The sequence below is a fragment of the Delphinapterus leucas genome, chromosome 8 (assembly GCF_059928025.1).
Source record: "Delphinapterus leucas isolate spDelLeu-1000000601 "Yukka" chromosome 8, BTC_Dleu_Yukka2, whole genome shotgun sequence".
Taxonomy (NCBI): domain Eukaryota; kingdom Metazoa; phylum Chordata; class Mammalia; order Artiodactyla; family Monodontidae; genus Delphinapterus; species Delphinapterus leucas.
The window spans coordinates 8,183,074-8,204,121 of record NC_143136.1 but is presented as its reverse complement, the minus strand read 5'-3'; the positions used below and the strand labels follow the sequence as shown (position 1 = coordinate 8,204,121).

The 21,048-nt window shown below is 37.4% G+C and overlaps 1 protein-coding gene and 1 non-coding gene across 5 annotated transcripts in view; both read left to right on the top strand.

Annotated features, from left to right (window-relative positions):
* Nucleotides 1–21,048, top strand: part of DIS3L2 (DIS3 like 3'-5' exoribonuclease 2) — a 388,363-nt gene that overhangs the window by 12,214 nt on the left and 355,101 nt on the right. The window contains exon 1 of one of the 4 annotated variants that reach the window (XM_089916220.1): nt 1–21,048. This exon is cut by the window's left edge and continues 11,809 nt beyond it; it is cut by the window's right edge and continues 20,481 nt beyond it. The exons of 2 other annotated variants lie outside the window; for them this stretch is intronic. The gene's annotated coding sequence lies outside the window, so the exon portion shown is untranslated. One more of the 4 variants, XM_089916217.1, reaches the window with a different exon arrangement.
* Nucleotides 7,172–7,305, top strand: LOC115802206 (small nucleolar RNA SNORA62/SNORA6 family). Its single transcript, XR_004022604.1, has one exon. It is a non-coding gene; the product is annotated as a small nucleolar RNA SNORA62/SNORA6 family (small nucleolar RNA).

Below are 21,048 nucleotides of genomic sequence, written 5' to 3'. Positions count from 1 at the left end.
TTAGTATTTGTGATTGCATTGTTTATTGTATAAGAAGTCTTAAATCTTGTGTTCATAAAATTCCTTCCAAAAAAGTCAGCATACTTTATGCTAATTCATTTATTGATTGTCTCAGCAGTCAGCTTACCATACCCTAAGAGTATCCCACTTTCTCAGGCATCCAGAATCCTGCTTCAACTTAAGGGTCATTGTGTAATCTTGTATTGTTCTAATGCTCAGATGATAGTGTTGTGGGCAGAGCCCAGGCCTGTTTCTCTGGAACTTTTTTACTTCTGGCTGGTAGGGAGGAGTACATGTGGCGCTGTCCTTGAACTCACAACTGCCCACCACATGCAGAACTGGCCCTGACACCTCAAGTGCTCAGCTGGACTCACTCTGATCTTTGTATCTCAGAGGAATTGAGAGCTGAGGATTCATCCAGGGTTTCATTGAATTTCAGTTGGGTAAAAAATAATTAATGGAAAAATATCGTATTGTTCAAATCACGTCATTCCTCTTGTAATGCTTTTAATTATCTTCTGCAAACCTTTTTACTCTTTAGTTCTGAGAAGTGCCCTCTTTGCTGGAGCTCCCTGAAGTGATTGCTCGTGGTTCTCAGTGAGTTTAATCAAAGAGCACATGCCTTTTGCTGTAAACCCTCCCTACCCCCATGAAATTCCTTGTTAATGCAACTTCAGAAGAAAAGATGAAAATCAAGCATTTGCTAACTCCTAGCAGGTGACTGGTTAGGACACTATGGAACCAAGCAGATTTTCAGTGGCAAATACCGAATCTAGAATTCAAAGACTATATATGTATTTACATGCATTTTTGTATGGTCTTGTTTGTTTTTAAATGGTAGTCTTTTATTAAATACTGAGAAGTTACAAAGTAATGTATGCAAAATATGTGTAAGGTATACAGAACACTAGGACAGTGAATAACCATGTACCTAACCACCGGTTTAAGAAAAAAATTGAAGATCTCTATGTTCCTGTTCCTTATCCCACCTCTTCCTTCCCATTTCAGAGGTAACCTGAATTTTGTATTTTCTTCGTACTTGAACCATATAGTTTGTATCCTTAAACTGTTGTTTAATTTTGCATGTTTTTGAAATTTATAAAACAGAATCACAATGCAGATTTTTTTCAGTGATTTGCTTCTCTCTATAACATTATATGTGTCTGCTTTGGTCATATTTTTGCAAGTATTTAATCCTGGGCTGCTTTCACTTAGTGTAAATTTATTTCTTAATAATTTTCCTCGTTAGTCTTATAAAGAATGTGATTCATATGTTTCTACCTTGTAGAAATAAAAATGGTAATGCTCTCTGACTGGATAAAAATAAACCATTCTCCTTTAGGCATTTAATGTACTCTCAGGGCCTTCCTTTGTGAGTGGGCAGGAGCCCTTTAAGGTGGTGGTTTATTTTTCCTGCCTTTCCCCTTATACTTCACCTTGGGCAGCCTGGACACGCCCCATTCTCCAACTAGGTGGCTTGGTGGTTCTTTACCCTGACTGCAGAGAAGAATCACCTGACGAGATTTAAGAATACCCATGCCTGGGCCAAACACAGACCAGTTACATTTGAATATTTCTTTATGTGACTGTTCTTATCTTTTGCCTGTTTTTTTTTTTTGTTGTTGTTATTATTGTTTGTTTTGTTTTGTTTTAGTTGGGTTGCTTCTTTCATATTGATTTGTAGCTCTTTACATATGCTGTATATAAATCTTTGAAGTCTTAAATGTTGCAGATATTTTCTTCTAGTCTGTTGCTTTGTCTTTATGGTTTCTTTTGGTTTACAGAAGCTTTTAATTTTTAAAATTTGAGTCTCTTTATGGTTTCTGTGTTTTATGTCTTAACTAAGAAGCCTTTCTTTACCCCTAGATTTTGAGCAGTTTTCTCCTATATTTTCTTTTAATATGTTTATAATTTTACTTCCAACATTTAGCACTTTAAGCCAACTGTAGTCTATTTTTTATGTATAGTATTAAGGATCTAACTTTGCTTTTCTCTATGCAGATAGCCAGTTGTCCTATTACCATTTGAGTGGTCTTTCCCCCACTAATTTGAAATACCTTTTTTAGAATTTCCTAAGGGTCCATTTTTAGACTTAGTTTTCTTCTATGATGTTTTTGCCTATTTCAACTATAATAATATCATACTGTTTTAATTACCATTACTTTATAGTATGTCTTCAAATCTGAGAGAGTAAATCTTTTCTTGTTACTCTTCCTTTGCAAATATTTTTCATCCATTGTGTACATTTTTTTCTTCCATTTGATTTTTGAAATTATTTTTTATTGGTGTGAAGTTCACATAACATAAAATTAACCATTTTAAAGGGATACAGTGGCATTTCATGCATTCACAGTATTGTACAACCATCACCTCTGTCTAGTTCCAAAACATTTTCATCACCCCAAAAGAAAACCCTGTACCCATTAAGTAGTTGCTTCCTATTCTTCCCTTTCCCTGTTTTCTGGGAGTCACCAATCTGTGTTCTGTTCCTGTGGATTTAACCTACTCTGGATATTACATATATAGTACATGGAATCATACATGACCTTGTGTCTGTCTGGCTTCTTTCACTTAGCATAATGTTTTTGAGGTTCATCCATATTGTAGCATGTATTAATTCTTTTTGTGGCTGAATAATATTCTGTTGTATGTATATGCCACAATTTGTTTATCCATTAATCTGTTGATGGGCATTTGAGTTGTTTCCACCTTTTGGCTGTTGTGAATAGTGCTGCTTTGAACATGTGTGTACATTTATTTATTTGAGTAACTATTTTCAACTCTTTGGGGTATATACCCAGAAGGGGAATTGCTGGGTCATGTGGTAATTCTATGTTTAACTATTTGAGGAATTGCCAGGCTCTTTTCCACAGTGGTTGAACCGTTTTACATTTCTATCAGCTACGTATGAGGGTTCCAGTTTCTCTACATCCTTGCCGATACTTGTTATTTTCTGGGTTTTGTTTTGGTGTAGACATCCTTTTGAGTGTAAATGGAACCTCATTGTGTGTGTTTTCTTTTTTTTAAATATTTATTTGGTTGCGCACAGTCTTAGTCACGGCACACAGGACTTCTTTGCTGCGTGTGGGATCTTTTAGTTGTGGCATACGGGATCTAGTTCCCTGACCAGGGATGTAACCCGGGCCCCCTGCAGTGGGAGTGTGGAGTCTTAACCACTGGACCACCAGGGAAGTCCCTTCATGGTTTTGATTTGCATTTCCTTGATGGCTAATGATGTTGGGCATCTTTTTCATGAACTTCTTGGCCATTAATATATCTTCTTTGGAAAAATGTCTATTCACAGCCTTTGCCCATTATTTTTCCATTTGATTTTTAAGATGAGCTTCTTAGTTTCTATAAAAAAGTTGTGATTGGAACTTAATTGTGGTTACATTGAATTTTTTGACTAATTTGCAGCCAATAGCTTTGTAATATTGAGTCTTTCTTGTCAAGAGCAGGGTTTGTTTATTTGTTTAGGTCTTTTATAATTTTAAAAATAATGATGTTTGAATTTAAATTAGGTCTTATATCAGTGTTATTAATTTTGTCCCCAGACATTTTGTGATTTTGGTTATTGCTAAGAATTGATATTTTTCCTCTCATGTTTTCAAATTAATTATTGTGGGCATATAGGAATGTTATCGATAATTTCTTTGTTGATGTTGAATCTGCCCTTTCTGACATTCTTGATGAAATCATTACTCTTAGTAATTTGTGAGTATAACCTTTGAGATTTTCTAGACAGACAATTATATTATCTGTAAATATTGAAAACCTCTTAAACTATTGAACCAACTTGATTTATGAAAAAGCATAATTATTTTTAATTGATAAGTCTAAATAGATGCTTTTTATTACTAGTGAATAGAGTTAAAATATATGTGTACATATACATGTATATATAATGTTGCTTGAGAAATGTAATTTATACTCTTGTAAGAAACAAAAAATCAAATGTTACTAAAATGTATGCCTTAAAGTGAGAATCCTTAGTAATCCTACTTTCTAAAGAAAATTGTTGTTATGAATGTGGTGTGTCTAAATAGAGGTTTCATTTGTTATACTTTGAGAGGCAAAGACAGTTAAAGAGATGGCTCATTGCTAGACTGTTGGCATTTTTAAGATGGTGTAGGCCAGTGCCATATTTCACTTGAGAATTTCATCCCCTGCTGTCCCTGGAATGATAACAAGAGAGTTTAATTTATATTAAAAATATAGGTAAAAGAATTTCTTCCTTTTCTTAAAAGTGTATGCCATTCTTTCCTACTCTGGTATAATAGGTTCTGTGCTCTTCAAGAACTATGAAAATTATTTTTTTGTATCTTTGCTTCTTAACTGAGGATATTTCTTGTTATCCTGGGAGACCTGGAACTTAGCAGAAGTATTTCTGCATAAGGAGTGAGAAACTGTCTTGGCTTTTATGTAGGATGCACTGCACAGCAGATCCACATGGAGGAAATGGATTGGGCTGATAGTGGTTTAGAAGCAGCTCTAGTTTGAAATGGGGGCTAATGTGAGAGGCCCTGACTAGAATGAATGGAGTAAATGTGGTAGAATGAGCTTCACTGACTGTGAACTTGGAATTCATGTTCCAAGAGAAACCTCATGAAGATGAGAGATGCTCCTGAGGTCTGCAGAAGAGTGCCCATTTAGTCTCCTAGAGCTGATTAAAGGGATTCTAGCTCCTGACAAGATGGAGATTCAGAGCTGGAAGAAACCTTAGATCCTCGTCCTTTACAGCTGGCTTAGGCTTGTTCAAAGTATTTAAGGTCTTGGGGGATTGGAAAATATTTTTGAATCAAGTTTGGCTTCTAAAGTGAAAGGTAGACTAGACACTGAGAAACAGCAAATCAGAGAAGATTAAATATGGTATTTAATGGGGGAGAACTGGAGAATATGTTGTTTTGGAGAAACTTATTAGAGACATATAGTCACTATATTCCTGGGAAAAATTTTTTAAATATTAAAAAATAATTGCAAATGACTTATGTAAAGAATTTAAAAACAAAATTCTTTTTTACACAAAGTTTTCTAACTGATTATTAGTGGAATATAATAAAAAGGCTATTAACTTTATATACAGATCTTCCTTGATGGGGCGACTTCTCAGTAAACTCTTCAGCCAAGTTGAAAACGTGTTTAATACACCTAACCTACTGAACATCATAGCATAGCCTTGCCTACCTTAAATGTGTTCAGAACACTTACATTACCCCGCAGTGGGGCAAAATCATCTAACACAAGGTCTATTCTATAGTAAAATGTTGAATAGCTCATGTAATTTATTGAATACTGTACTGAAAGTGAAGAACAGAAGGGTTGTCTGGGTCTAGAATGGTTGTAAGTGTATCAGTTGTTCACGCTTGTAAGGGTGTGGGTGACTGGGAACTGTGGCTCACTGCCACTATTCAGCATCACAAGACAGTATCTACCACATATTGCTAGCCTGACAAAAGATCAAAATTCAAAAATTGAAGTACAGTTTCTACTGAATGTATATCGTTTTCACACCATCGTAAAGTTGAAAAATCCTGAGTTGAACCATCGTAAGTTGGTTCCAGATACAACCATCCGCGTTGTATTTGGACACTACTGGAGTCATATTGTAATGCTTTATCACTTGATTGTATTGGATTTTCTAGGTAGACAGTAATTTCATTTATAATTGATCATTTTGTCTCTTTTCTAATATTTATATTACCTTTTTTGTTATATAGCAACAACTAGCTTCTTTAGAACAATATTGAATGAATGGTAAATAATTTAACTGTTACAGCTGGCAGCCTTTTCCTGTTCTGGGAGTGCCTCTAGTGCTTTGTCATTATCCATAAGTTATTTTCTGTGGCTATCTTTTAACTTTTTTCCTTTTTAAACTTTACTTGGTAGAATCACATGCAGTTGCAAGAAATAATACAGAGAGATCCTGTGTACACTTCATCTGGTTTCCTCTTGGAGAGCTATAGTATAATATCACAACTAGGAAATTGATATCAATACAATTTACCCATCTTATTCCGATTTTACCAGTTTTACTTGTACTCTGTGTATGTGTGTGTATTTCATTGTGTTACATCTGTAGATTGACCACCGCAGTCAAGATACAGAATATTTCCTTCACAAGGACCTCTTGTGCTACACTTTCACGGCCATAGCCATCTCCCTCACTCTCTGCCTCCCTAACCGCTGGCAACCTCTAAACTCTTTGTCTAATTTGTCATTTCAGGAATGCTTTATATATGGAACGAAGTATGTAGTACATACCTTTGAGACTGACTTTTTTCACTCAACATAGTTCCCGTGTGATTTCTCCAGGTTGTTTCATGTATCAATAGTTTGTTCCTTTTTACTGCTGAGTAGTACCGTGGTGTGGAAGTACCATAGCTTGGTTAACCATTCATCTGTTGAAGGACACCTGGGTTGTTTTTGGCTATTACGAATAAAGTTGCTATAAACATTCATGTGGAAGTTTTTGTGTGAATGTAGGTTTTCATTTCTCTGGGATAAATGCCCAAGAGTGCATATACCCTTTGCTTAGATTCACCTGTTGCTAACATTTTGTCCCATTTCTTTTATTTTTTGTGATCACTCACCCTCCCTCCCTCTCATCCTCTACACACACACAAATATAAAATAACGGTTTTCTTGAGCTTCTTGAGAGTAAATTGCATACATGATTACCCCTAAATTCTTCAGTGAGTATTTGTCAAGAATAAGGATATTTTTACACACCTAAAGAAAAGTTATCAACTTAGTTAATTTGACATTTATACAACTTTGATCATATCTGCCATCTATTACAAGTTGTCAGTTGATCCAGTAATGTCTTTTAGTATCTTTCCCCCTCTAGGACAGGCTCTGGTGTAGGATCCCACATGGTATTTAGTTGTCATGTTTCTTTTATCTCCTTTAATCTAGAACAGCTCTTTAGCCTTTTTTGTCTATATGAGATTGGTATTTTTTGAAGAAGACAGTTTTGTTTTGTTTTTAACAGGATGTTCCTCATTTAGTTTGTCTGATGTTTCCTTATGATTAGATTAAAGTTATGTATATTATTCTTGGCCTGAATACTACATAAGAGGTGTTGTTTCCTTGAGAAATATATCTTATCACGTTAGAAAAATTTCTTTTTAGTCCTAGTTTACTAAGAAGTCTTAATTACGAATACGAGTTGGGTGCACATTGTTAGGGCTTAGAGTTGAGGCCACTGGCTGGCCGATGAACTCACAGGTGTAGGTTGTGTGCTGCATGAGTGGCAAGGCTGTCTGGCCCAGTGAGTGGAGTTTGATAGTAATCCTTGCTGCAAGTAGAAAGAAAATGAAACAGGTGTTGGACTTGATCCATGCCTTTTGGCTTCTAGCCTGATGACAGTTTGGTTCCATTGTGTTAATTTACTATATAGTGAATATGTTAACAGATTTCATAATGTTAGAGTAAACATCGTCTACCATGCATTCATGGAATATAATTTTTAAAATTTAATGTTGGATAAATTTTTTATTTTTTTCTTATTTTGGGTTTTGCATTTATGTTCGCAACAAAAATTCTTCTGTAATTCTGTGTGTGAAAGAGTGCGTGTGTGTTTATGTGTTCTGTCTTTGTCAGATTTGGTATCAGTGTTATTATTTAGCCTTAGCATGAATCGCAAAGTTTTTTTAAAAAACCCCTCCCCTCCCACCAGCAGTTTAAATAACATTGAATTTACCTGTCTCTAAAACGATCTGAGCCCCGTGCATTTTGGGGAGAGCTTGTGGATCTTTGGCAGCATTTTCCAGTTTCTTTTCTGGTTAAAGGTCTGTATAGGTTTTTACCTCTTCTTAGGTTTTGTCTCTGCCCTCCTTTCCGTTATTCTTAGGATAAAGATTCAGGCTCTGCATTTGTGGTCCTGTATTCTTTTTGCTGCCTAAGTGTTGTCACCATTCATCCATTTATTCAGTTACTCAAGCTAGAAATCTCTGAGTCTTATTAGAATTTCCCCTCTACTTATGCCCTCTACTAATTCTGTTCTTAATTTACATTTTGAATCTGCTTCCTTTTTTTCCATCCCTACCACTGCCTGGACCCTTCCAGCTGTCTTAACAGGTTTCTCAGTCTCCAGTGTCTCCTTCTAAGTCAGCCCGTGAACTACAGGTGCAGTGGTGACACTAAATTGTAAATCTGATCATGTTAGGCCCCTGTTCAGAACTTTTTGGTGGTCCCAGGGTAAAGCCTTACCCAGAGCTTCTGATTTGGGTACAAGGGTCTGCTTGCCTATCCTTGTTTTCTAGCTTCTAGCTTTGGTCCACTCCCCAGCAGTCCAGCTGCAAGTCATTCCCCAGAATTTCTTTGCCCATATTTTTCACCGTTTGTTCTCCAGAGTGTGCCCTCTGACCTCTTCTCCGCCTGGTGCATTCCTCTTTACCCTTGAGCATTTCTCACAGCCTTTTTCTGTGAAGCCCTCCCGGAGGGGACTTCTTCACCAACAATTTATCAACTCCTCTCCGTGCAGCTACCTTACCTTTGCTCTTTTGTGACTGTAGTTATATTCTATTGAAACTATTTTTTGCATATCTCTTTTTCTACTATATATTCTGTGATCTCTTTAAGGGCAGAGACTGTGTATTAATTTTTGCATGTAGTGTTAGCACGCTGCTTGGCACCGTAGATTCTCAGATGCTTGTTGAATGAGTACAAGGTGTATTTAGAGGATTATGAGAAAACTGGTTGAAGCAGAAGGTTCTTAGAGGACTGTGCAAGATGGTGAGCCAGTATGGGCCAACAGATTTTGAAGCAACTTGAATGTTTGGCTAAGGAGTTTGGACTTTTTCTTCAGTTACAAGAGGGGTAGAGGAAGGAGGCAAGAGGAGGGAAGGTCATTTATTATTGTTGTGCTAAAGAGACTGGTTAAAGTTCCATTATGGTATTAAAATTATTTTTAGTTTTTTAAATCTTTTTGTGTGGGTACTGGTTTATCAAATAAATAAAGATTGCTGCCAAGGTAAATAAATGACCTTACATTAATAATAGCAAATGCTTATCGAGTGCTTACTATCCGCCAGGTGCTGCTTTGAGAACTCTGCATGTATTACCTCATGTAGTACTAAAGACAGCTCTACATGGTAGGTTTTAGTATTGCCTCTTTTAGATGGTGAAACGGAGGCACAGAGATGTTAAATAACTTGCCCAAAGCCACAACTTTTAAGTGGTAGAACAGGATTCAAACCTGGGCATTTTGGCTTCAGAAGCCTCTTAACCACTAAGCTCTGCTGTCTTCCATTAACCTTTTAGCCTATTGTAGTAGCACTTGGCCCTCCAGAAAACTGGCATTTTAACCTTAAATTAAGAACCGGGGAAACCATTTTCTATATTAACTGACATAAGTACATATTATTTGACTTGTTTTACAGTAGATGATCTGTTTAGTAATAGCTTCAAATGTTTCGTCTGTTGCTTCAAGTGGGAACTAAAATTGAGCCTATTCTGCATCTGATAAGCATTTAAGGTACTTTTTGAAAGTATTAAATATTTGAAATGAACTTTTAAACATCAAACAGCTGGTTGTCTTAGCAAATTAGAAGTGCGAGTTTAGAGGAAACACTGTTAAGTTTTCTGGCCCTTGTCCTCAGGCCAGGTAAGAATTGTTCCAGCATATTCTTCAGTGCTTGGTCTAGTCTTTGTTAATTGTTTCAAAAAAAGAGCTCCACTATTCCTGAAGGAAGGCAATTTTCTGATCTCTGATATGTCTGGGAGTTTTTCTTTGTAATTCGTTGCAGAGATTAAAATGTCCTTTTTTCTTTTCAAGTTTCTTTTAAGGTCACTACCATGTGAAGTAACACAGAATACATGTGTGTAGGTTTGCCAAGATTACAGTTGCTTTGGATTTCCTCACATCTGGATTATGAAACGTGCACAAAGGCCCTGTATGAATATAGGTTTTATATTTTATGTGCATCTGGAAGTAGCAAGGTCTTAGTGATGTAGCTTCCCATAAATGACAAGGTGAACTCTTACAGCCTGCAATTTTAAAGTAATCCCAAGGTTCTTAACGTTGCTGTGGAGCTGATGTCCCATGCTTTCCTCCTCCACTTGGAAGGCTTGCGTCAACACTGGGAAACTGGAGCTCTGGAGTGGAAGTGGAGGCCCAGCTTATTTCCCTGGGACCAGTAGACTTTAGGTTTGTTTTGTCTCCCGAGAAGTAAGGGTTCCAGGGCTGCTGTTTTGAGTTCTCTTTTTGAAGCAGCAAGGAACAGTACAACTGCTTGTGACTTTGTATGTCTTCCTCTGGAGTGTCCTGCAAGATGCCATGGGGACCTTGTGTTGTAGGCAGGAACATGGTCCTTAGCGAGGCCCTATCTTGCTTGGGGCTCAGTCTGTAGGTAGTAAATTCCAGATGTTTGTAGCTGCAGCCCTGAGAGTAGGCATTGGTGTAGCAACACCTTCCCAAGAAAAAAGTAAGATATAAGTGACATTAAAAAAAAAAAAAACCTAACAGAAGCCAGGTTGATATTAATCTTTTGTTTAAAGTAGAAAAAAAAATAGTTTTCATGGAAACTGACATTTGAAATAACTTAGGGAAAACTGCTTTCAATTCTTGTATATTTTAGTCATTTTGTCCAGTTGATTATAGATTGTGAAAGTCACATATTTTTCCAAATTGCCATGGTAAAATTGGCCATGTGATCGGATAAGCTTTGCAACTTTTTTCCTTTGTCTTACTAATTTTGAGATTAGTGTATGTGGATAGATGAAGGCTTTGAGTACCATTCAAATTATGCATATAGCTGGTGGATGAGTTATTTTTCAGCTCTATTATTAAATCGTTGCTTCTGTATCACAGCATGAAATTTGCACGAAATCTGTATGATTACCTTGCTCCATAAAATTTACGCTTTATGTAAGTAAAGGCCTTAAGTGATAACAGTAGTTTTCACTGAGTAAAATATTTTACCACTTATGACTTGTAATTTAAGAGTTTTTAAAAGGGAAATTAAAAGCCTTCTCACATGCTTCAGTATAGTTTAGTACGTGTATGTGTATTTGTGGAAGGTGAAGTGCTGTGTGTGTGTATAGGAGTAGGTGAAATAACATTGGGTATTAATTGGTAATTATTGAATTTCAGTGATGAGCATACATTCATTACATCATTCTTTCTACTTTGTGATTGTTTTTAAATTTCCAAAATAAAAAGATAAAAAAAGTCTACCCTAAAGTAATGAGGAAAAGTGATAAGGTCTTAGACTTTTATTTGATAGCACGGACTAGGAGTTAATGAAAGGCATGTCGCAATTTCCAGTACCTTCTGAGCAGCTTTTTCAGTGCTGCTGAAATACTGCCCTGAATTTCTTCAGGAGAGAGAATATTCTTTTATCCTATTATTGCCCAAGTTTACTGATGGCAGAGATATTCCAGTGTGACCACTCACGTTATGAAAATAAAACCTTTTGTTTATGAGACACTTTCTTTTGCTATTTAGAACTGAGCATGAATTCTGATACCAATTGGGTGCCTTCTTGTGCTTCTCTAGATTCTGATTTCTGTTTTAAAAACATGAAGTTTTTATTTAGTCCCTATTCTTTTAGATTCCAAAAGTTTCTCTGTCTGTTCCTTCCCCCACAGGATGAGGAAAGATTTCTTCTTATTTCTAAAGGTATTTGTGTTTGACCCGAACCTTTTGCTACTTTGTCTAGAATTTGTCTCCAAGGTCTGTATGTTTATCCGCAAAAGAGAAGATAGAATACATTTCAGGGGTTTGAAAGTGCCAATTGGTATGAAAGTCTTTAAAGCATAAGAAGTAATCTTATTTGTTCCAGTTTAGAAATTCTGTAAATGACTTTAATCATAATAATAAATATGGAAGAGAAACATGATTGAATTTATAATATAATTCTGTACAAAGTAAACATGAGAAATGAAGCTATTTGCTGAAAAATGAGGCAGCTTCCACCTCATAACATTTTGGGGCCATATTTGATAGCAGAGCTTATATTTGAGAAGACCCTGGATGATCTTTTTCAATTTTGGTTTTGTATGCTGCTGCCTTAAAGCAAATCTTACATTTATTGTTGTGTTATTTGTGATCAGAACTCTGGTACTTCAATGACATTAAGATGATTCTGTCTTTATTAGGCAGGGAGATGATACTTAGATCCACCCTAGCAGTATCCTTAATGTACTTCCTGCCTTTCCTGATGTACTCCTGTGTGTTATCAAGATGTGAAAATATTAAACTCCAGAATTCAGATAAATCTTATAGTAGACATCAAGATTCTAGAGTATTAAATGAATTTAAAAAGAATGTCATAAGCAGGGGAAAGAAAGTTCAGTTGTCTTCAAGGGTTTTCTTAAATTCTGGAATATGGGGAAATGTTTTAGTATTTTGAAGATTATTATCATTACCTTTTAAAATTTCAGTTGAGAAACACTACATAGGCTTTTCATTCGTTTTCATCAGTGTCAAAGTTTATTGCCAAACTCTTTTTAATTCCCACTGTGACATTAGCCATTGTAAATTATCATCCTGTCATCAAGAACATTCATTCAGGGTCTGCTTTGTAAGGCACTGTGTAGAAATAGGCATAAGACATAGTTCCTGCTCGTCAATAATTTATGATTGTCGAGGAGTGACAGGGCATCTTTTTCTTGAGGTATAGTTCATATACAGTATTCTGTAAGGTTCAGTTGTACAACATAGTGATTCACAGTTTTTTTAAAAGTTATTCTTCATTTATATTTATTGTAAAATATTGGCTAAGGGCATCCCTTTTTTTTTCCATGGCTCACGGGCCCAGCCGCTCCGCGGCATGTGGGATCTTCCTGGACTGGGGCACGAACCCGTGTCCTCTGCATCGGCAGGCAGACTCTCAACCACTGCGCCACCAGGGAAGCCCAGGGCATCTCTTTTAATTACTTCATTCAGTGAACATTTCCTGGGTGCCCTCTATGTGCCAGCCCTACTAGGCACTGGGATACAGTGGTAAACCAGACAGACAAGGCCCCACGCTCTTGGTGCTTACATTCTAGGATCTTAAATACTTAGCATGCTGAACGATGTAATTGTTCAGTACTTTACAAGGGAGGTATTACTTTGTTCTGGTATGGTTGGGAAAGGCTGATTGAGAGGGTAGGGCATGAGCTGGACAGCTGGACAGGAAGTAAATGTCCCTTTCCCAGTGTGTATTACGTGGAACCTGCTGTAAAGGATTTTTGTGGCCAAATAAGCGTGGAAAACATAGCACACCCTGGGATTGCAGAGAAGTGATCCCAAGAGCTAGAGAAATTAGGTGAGGTTTGTAGAGGAGAGAGGAAGTGGAATTTGCGCTGTTCTTCAGTGGGTACAATTTTAAGAGTGAGGTTGGAGTGGAAGGTGAGTGAATGTGTGAACTTGAGAAACATGGGACATGCTGGGGGAGTACTAGTCAAAATGTACCTATCCCTGTCCCACCTCCTCTCCTCACTGGAGCTGTCATTTATCTTGGCCCTACCTTTTCAACTCTTCTTCCCTTTCAGTATTTTAACACGTTTAAGTTTCCTCTTTTATGAAAATAATAGCAACAGCAAATGGAAACTCTGTCTTTTAATTTCACCTCTCCCTTCTTACAGCCAAACCTCACAGAAGAGTCATCTGAACTCATTAGTTCCACGTCCTCCCTGCCCATTAGTGCCTCACCTTATTTCTCTTTGGTGGTTATTCCTGTTGCTTCACTAAAACAGCTCTCACCAAGCTCCCTGTGACATCCATACTGCCAAGTCAAATGAACACTTAATTCTTTATTTCACCTCTCTTAGCAGCATACGACTTTATTGCCCACCACCTTCTTGAAACCTTGATTTCCTTGACATCACGCTCTCCCAAGTTTTCTGTATCCTTCTGAGGAGACCATTCCTTTCTGTCTTTGCAGTTTTGGTTTTCTTCTCCCTGGCTGTTGAACTCTGAGGCTCCTCAAGTCTCAATCCTAGGCTACTTCTCTTTTTATTCCATACTGTCTCCCGAGGTCAATCTCCTCTGTGTTTACGACTCCAATTACTCTTTGTTCTCTGGTGACTCCCAAATTTGACCTCAGCTCAGACATTGTCAGAGCACTAGAACATGACAGAGAGACTGTCACATATTTGAGAGTATAGAGTGAAAATAATGGGTCTGATTGATTGTGGCAGAAGGGTAAAGGTGATAACATTTCAGTGAGTTTCATTATTTCAGTTTCTTAAATTCAGAATTTCATTTTTCTTTTGGAAATGATCATTTCACAAACTTTATTGACCTATTATTTAGCAGGCACTTTGCTAGGCTTTGGCATTGCAGAAGGGAATAAAATATTTCATAATCTAAGTCTTTCTCTCTCTTTTTTTTTTTTTTTTTTGGCCGCGCCATGCGGCATGCAGGATCTCAGCTCCCTGACCAGGGTCCTAACCACTGGACCACCAGGGAAGTCCCTTTTTTTGTTTTTTGTGCTAAGTTTCTTAATTACATTTTCTAGGATAATGGCTTTTAAACTTAGACTAAAACTATATAAACCTATATTCTACTAAGAGTTATAATGCTTTACAAGTTAGAGAAGCATTTGGGAGCTAGAGTTTAAGATGATATGGCATCAGCCGTGTTATAATACATAAGATGGCCCCTTTTCTTTATCAGTAACCCTTGATTGATGCCAGCAGTCCCAGAATTAGCCTTGAGGGTCTAAAACTTAAATTTAACTCCCTAGAGATTTTCACAAAGATCCTAAAATGATAGGTTGTAGGTAGATGGTGTCCAGCCAATGTCTTTCATTAAAATGAAATAACTATATATAAGTCCCTCCCACCTGTCCACTTTACTACTTAAGGATAAAACGGAGAACTCAGATTCTAATTACTCTTTTTGGTCTTCTGAGAAGAGCTCTAATATTCAACATGTCGAGTAAAAATTTCTTAAATTACCATTCAGCTATGTCAATGGCCAGGTCCTAGAAATGAAAAAAGAGTAACAGTTTATTCAATTTTTTCTTTATGGATGACGCTTCTGGTGTCATAGAGTCTAAGAGTTAATTTGGAGTTAATGTTTTTACAAGATGTGAGGTTTAGGTCAAGGTTTATTTTTTTGTCTAATGATGTCCAGTTACTCCAGTCATTTGTTGAAAAGGCTGTCTTTCCTCCCTTGACTTGCTTTTGCACCTCTGTCATAAATCAGTTGGGCATATTTGAATGGGTCTATTTCTGGGTTCTCTATGTTGTTACGTTGGTCTATGTGTCCCTTATCACATAGTCTTGATTTCTGTAGCTTTAGAGCTTAAAATTGGGTAGTGTATTCCTCCACTTTATTCTTTCTTTCCTCATTATTTTGGTTATTCTAGTTCTTTTGCATTTCCGTATAAATTTTAAGATAAGCCTGTCTATATCTATGAAAAATCATGGGATTCTGATAGGAATTGTGTTGAATTTAAAAATCAGTTTGGGTAGAATTGACATCTGTACTGTGTCATAATCTGTTAGTGTTGATATCTTACTACTTCAGGAGAAATGTAGGAAGTTTACCACCATTTAGGCGTCTTTATCCTCCCTGCTTTCTAACTAGTTGTCTTAAATATCTCCTTTACATACACTGAGAACCACATCAGACAATATACTTTTGCTTTTAACCATCTAACATAGTTTTAAAAACTCAAGAGGAAAAAGTCTCTTTCATTTACCTATAAAGTTACCCACCAACATTAGTTTACTTTTTACTTCTGGGCTTCCCTGGTGGCACAGTGGTTAAGAATCCGCCTGCCAATGCAGGGGACACGGGTTCGAGCCCTGGCCCGGGCAGATCCCACATGCCACGGAGCAGCTAAGTCTGTGCGCCACAACTACTGAAGCCTGCGTGCCGTGCTCCGCAATAAGAGAAGCCACTGCAGTGAAAAGCCCGTGCACCGCAACGAAGACCCGACGCAGCCAAAAAAAATAAAAAATAAAATAAAATAAATTTATTAAAAAAATTATGTACTTGTCATTTTTATGACCCCAAATTACTTTGCAGCACATTTTGCTATTTTTTTCTGATTTCCAGTTATGATGGCTCTCTTCCTCATGTGTTTTGTAAGCATTTATCAGGCTTTTGGCTGTGGGAATATTCTGAGGAGGATTTGTTTGGTTCAGCCAGCAGCCTGGGACACTACAGCTTAAGGTCACTCTAAGTTAATGTCTGTGCTTGGGGTTACTGCGACTGCACTGCGTGAGTGCAGGCCTGTCCTTGTGAATCTTCTGGGGGAGCTCTCCTCTGCCTCCAGTTGGAGCCCAGGTCAAAACACACATTTCTTGATTGTTTTCCTTTATCAGTAGGTGTATTTTTTCCAGCCTACCTTTTCACTGAGTTGTTGAAGACCTCAGGGGTCTTGATTTTTTGCAGTGGGGCTAATCTCTACTTGTCTACATTTCATATGGTGAAGGCTTTATCTCTTATTCCCCCTGCAGCTTTAAACTACAAGCCTCTTGGTACTGAAACCAGGATGTGCTCCCAGGGTCTCTGTAGCCTCAGCTTCTACGTATTCTGGTTTCTAGCTCTCACTTGATTTTTAGCTCCTGGGGATTTTCTTTTCTCTTTGAGAGCTCAACAGTGCTCTCAAGTTGGTAATATTTTGTTCAGCAGTTGTAGTAATTTGATATCAGAAGGTTTTTCAGAATATTAACTCCACTCTGTTACCGGAAATCAGAGTTTCTGACATCATTCTATAGATCATAGATTGTTAGGTTAGGGACCCACTCCTGGTTCTTTCAGAACTAGTTGCCTGGGACAAAAGTTGCGTGCCATCTCACAGGGGGCTGTGGATGTGACCCTTGTCCTTAAAAGGAAGGAGTACGGGCATCTTTAGCACTACTGTCATGTCTGCCAAGGAAGTAGAGAGTCTCAAGAGGAGGCGGAGTGTTCAACTGTGTGTCAAGTGCTATAGCAAGGTCAAGTGAGATCAACACTGAAAACTGACAGTGGGATTTCACAATCGGAGATCTTTGCCAGAGCATTCTCCAAGGAATGAAGGGGGAAGAAGCCTATTGTGTTTTTTAATCTCTGGGAGGATTGTCCTTAGTCCAGGCAATTCCTGTTTTTCTCAGACAGAATGACTTGTTGTTTATCAGTATGTGGCTGTTTATTTTATATTCTCTCATTTTAATTTTCTCTGGGTTCCAGCCCTGCCTTAGGTAGATTGGTTCTGTTTGTCATAGAAACTGGACACAGCCATAGAGTGTAGGGCCTATCTAGTGTGTACCTGTCCTGAAAGCTTTCCTTTATATCTTTTCAAATGAGGTAATCAGGAGACAAAATGAAGAGGTGAGAGCTGAACTGGAGTATTAAAGTAAGAGGAAGAAATGAGGTATTGCCATTTTTTGCATGAAGTTTCTGTTATGTGGAATTTCTAAAATTATTATGAAAAATTTCAAACATATAAAAACTAGAAAGAGTAGTTCATCAACCTTCATTTACCAAATTCAAGAGTTTTTGCACATTTGCCGCATTCATCCATTTTTTATTTCTCTTTCCTTTGCTGAAATATTTTAAAGAAATCCCTGACATCATTTATTGTACATATACATACGAATACATATGCAGTATGGAGATTGTCATGCAGAGTCACAATGCCATTATCACACCGGATACAAAATTGACAATTCTTTGGTATCATCTACTATATTGAGAGTATTAATGAGGTCCCTTTTTAAAAGTTCTCTGAACATTCTGAGATTGTTTCTGCTTTGTTGTCTTTGCACGTGTCATTCTCTCTGCCAAGAAGGCCATACCCTGAGACCTTCACATGGACTTTTTGTCATTCAGATTTTAGCTCTGAATTATCTCTTCAATAGAGGCTTTCCTAATCACCAAAGCTAAAGTAGTGTCCTCTTTCCCCATCCCACTTGTCACTATCTCATCTGTCTGTTTCACTGCCTTATTGTCTGTTTACTTGTTTATTGTCATCTCTGCCCCCTAGATTGTAAGTACCATGAGAGGAGAGACCTTGTCGGTCATGTTGTGTTTATTGCTCTGTGCCCAGGGCCGGAAGAGGTCCTAGGATATAGTAATGAAGTACATGTTTAGAAACAAGTCAGCTATTAAGGAGATTAATACAAAAAGATTCCAAAATTTTCTTAGTATTTTATAACCATTATCTCTTCCTACAGCTGATTCTCATTCCAGAGCTTTTCTTCTCTCAAGAGCTTTAACCAACAGCTGTGTTTGCAAAAAGTGCTGGGTTGTTGTCCCTTTCAGGACATTTAATCTTTTAAATCCTCAAAATATTTTGTAAAATATAAGTGAGTAAAATCACTTCTGACCTGTTGAGAGGCAGTGTTTTTATTGACATAACTCTCATTTGAGATCACTTTATTTGAGCTTGCAGCTAATAAATCTCTTGACCCGTAAGAAACTGGATGGAATGATCTTGTAGACCACATAACCTATAACTGATTATTTGAACTTCTTTTATTCAGTATATCATTTGTATGATGTTAGGGAGTGTTTTTTAATTGATATATTGTTAGCTGTTGGCAATGTTCTTTAGCATGAGTAACATATAACTCAATAAACAGATATGATTTTATAATTAAAAACTTGGATTCTTTTTGAAAATGTGTAGTTTCACACCAACAGAAAGATGCAAGAATAGTACAGAAAATTACTCTATACTCTTTGCCAGATTCCCCAGGATCAACGTTTTACCACATTAACAGCCCTCCTCTCTTGCCCTCCTTTTTTTGAGCTGTTTCAGAGTAAGTTGCAGACACTCAAAATGAAGCCATTCTCTTTTTTAACCATTGTGCAAGGATCAAAATCAGGAAATTAACATTGATATAATGGCATTAGCGAATCTATAGATCTTATTCACACGTCTTCAAGTTTCCCAATCATGCTGTTTATATGAAAAGAAAATCCTGGATCACAAGTTGCATAGAATTGTCATGTGTCTTTAGTTTCCTTTAACCTGGAAATTTTTCCTTTTATAATTTAACATATTTGAAGATTATAGGCCAGTTATTTTGTAGTAGGTCCCTCAGTTTGGGTTTAATTGATGTTTCACAAGTGACATGTTTTTCTTAACGTATCATATCAGGAGGCATATGATATTGCTTTGTCCCATTATAGGTGTTTACTTCGATCATTTGGTTAAGGTGGTCTGCCAGATTTCTCCATCGTCAATATATGCTTTTCCTCTTTGTTTTTTTTTTTTTTTTTTTTTTTTTTTTTTTTTTTTTTGGCGGTACGCGGGCCTCTCACTGTTGTGGCCTCTCCCGTTGCGGAGCACAGGCTCCGGACGCGCAGGCTCAGCAGCCATGGCTCACGGACCTAGCCGCTCCGCGGCATGTGGGATCCTCCCGGACCGGGGCACGAACCCGTGTCCCCTGCATCGGCAGGCAGACTCTCAACCACTGCGCCACCGGGGAAGCCCCACCCACTAGTTTTTAACATCCATTGATGAATATGAATTAATTATGATGATGATTATTACCAATGGTAATTTTCCAATGCCATTATTTTTTTCTACATTTATTATTTGGGATTCTGATGTAAGGAGCGTTTCCCCCATTTTTATTTATTTGTCTTTATCAGTATGAACTCATTGATTCTTATTTTATTTAATGGGTTATAGATAATGTTATCATTTAAAAGTTTTGATACTTAAATTGTCATAATTTTGGCCAGTAGGAGACTATTTTTTTTAACATCTTTATTGGAGTATAATTGCTTTACAGTGGTGTGTTAGTTTCTGCTTTATAACAAAGTGAATGAGCTATACATATACATATATCCCCATATCTCCTCCCTCTTGCGTCTCCCTCCCACCCTCCCTATCCCACCCCTCTAGGTGCTCACAAAGCACAGAGCTGATCTCCCTGTGCTATGCAGCTGCTTCCCACTAGCTATCTGTTTTCCACTTGATAGTGTACATATGTCAATGCTACTCTCTCGCTTATCCCAGCTTATCCTTCCCCCTCCCCGTATCCTCAGTCCATTCTCTATGTCTGCGTCTTTATTCCTGTCCTGCCCCTAGTTTTTTCAGAACCATATATATATATATATATTTTTTAGATTCCATATATATGTGTTAGCATACGGTATTTGTTTTTCTCTTTTTGACTTACTTCACTCTGTATGACAGACTCTAGATCCATCCATCTCACTACAAATAACTCAATTTCGTTTCTTTATATGCCTGAGTAATATTCCATTGTATATATGTGCCACATCTTCTTTATCTATTCATCTGTCAGTGGACACTTAGGTTGCTTCCGTGTCCTGGCTGTTGTAAATAGAGCTGCAATGAACATTGTGGTACATGACTCTTCTTGAATTATGGTTTTCTCAGGGTATATGCCCAGTAGTGGGATTGCTGGGTCATATGGTAGTTCTATTTTTAGTTTTTTAAGGAACCTCCATACTGTTCTCCATAGTGGCTGTACCAATTCACATTCCCACCAGCAGTGCAAGAGTGTTCCCTTTTCTCCACACCCTCTCCAGCATTTACTGTTTGTAGATTTTTTGATAATGGCCATTCTGACTGGTGTGAGGTGATATACCTCATTGTAGTTTTGATTTGCATTTCTCTAATGATTAGTGATGTTGAGTAGGAGACTTTTTAATGGACTCCTGTGAACTTTTGACATGTCCCCATCATTTTTTGAGTGTTTCCTTACTTTCTGGAACAAAAAGATATTCTAGGCCAGGGCTTGGTAAACTTTTTCTGTAAGTGGCCAGATAGTAAATATTTTTGGCTTAGTGGGCTCTATGGTCTCTGTTGAAACTACTTAACTCCACCCTTACAGCAGGAAAGCAGCCATAGACAATTTATACATGAATGAGCATGGCTGTGTTCCAATAAAGCTTTATTTACAAAGACAGGTGGCTGATTGGATATGGTTATGGGCTGTAGTTTGCCACCTCCTTTTCTAGGCTCACATCGTACTTTCCCTTCTGCAGTCTCAGAATTGGCCGTTTTTCTAAGGAGCCTTGGTTCCTTCTAACTGTGAGTGGTATTTAAACACTGAGACCTGGGCCCTTGATATGCTCATTGCTACTGGGATATCACTGATTCTAGGCCCTCTTAGAAGGCAGCTAGGTAATATACGAAT